Source organism: Sinocyclocheilus grahami, unplaced genomic scaffold, assembly GCF_001515645.1.
Source record: "Sinocyclocheilus grahami isolate Dianchi unplaced genomic scaffold, SAMN03320097.WGS_v1.1 scaffold201.1, whole genome shotgun sequence".
Lineage (NCBI taxonomy): Eukaryota > Metazoa > Chordata > Actinopteri > Cypriniformes > Cyprinidae > Sinocyclocheilus > Sinocyclocheilus grahami.
This window is the reverse complement of record NW_015505380.1, coordinates 796,265-796,658: the sequence shown is the minus strand read 5'-3', so window position 1 is coordinate 796,658 and position 394 is coordinate 796,265. Positions and strand designations below refer to the sequence as shown.

Sequence of the window (394 nt, the reverse complement as noted above, 5' to 3'; positions counted from 1 at the left end):
CCGTTCTCCCCTCCGTCTGCCGGTCTGTCTGTCTGTCCGTCCTTCTGTCTGTCTGTCTCTCTGTTTGTCCATCTGTCTGTCTGTCCGTCCATCTGTCTGTCTGTCTCTCCATTTGTCCATCTGTCTGTCTGTCCGTCCATGTGTCTGTCCGTCTTTCTGTCTGTCTGTCTCTCCGTTTGTCCATCTGTCTGTCTGTCCGTCCGTGTGTCTGTCCGTCTTTCTGTCTGTCTGTCTCTCCGTTTGTCCATCTGTCTTTCTGTCTGTCTGTCCGTCCATCTCTCTGTCTGTCTGTCCATCTGTCTGTCTGTCTCTCTGTCTGTCTGTCCGTCTTTCTGTCTGTCCTTCTGTCTGTCTGTCCGTCCATCTGTCTGTCTGTCCGTCTTTCTGTCTGTCC

The 394-nt window shown here is 52.5% G+C and overlaps 1 protein-coding gene across 1 annotated transcript in view; it reads left to right on the top strand.

Moving 5' to 3' along the window:
- fbn1 (fibrillin 1) overlaps positions 1-394 on the top strand; it is an 88,826-nt gene that overhangs the window by 80,276 nt on the left and 8,156 nt on the right. The gene's annotated exons all lie outside the window — the stretch shown is intronic.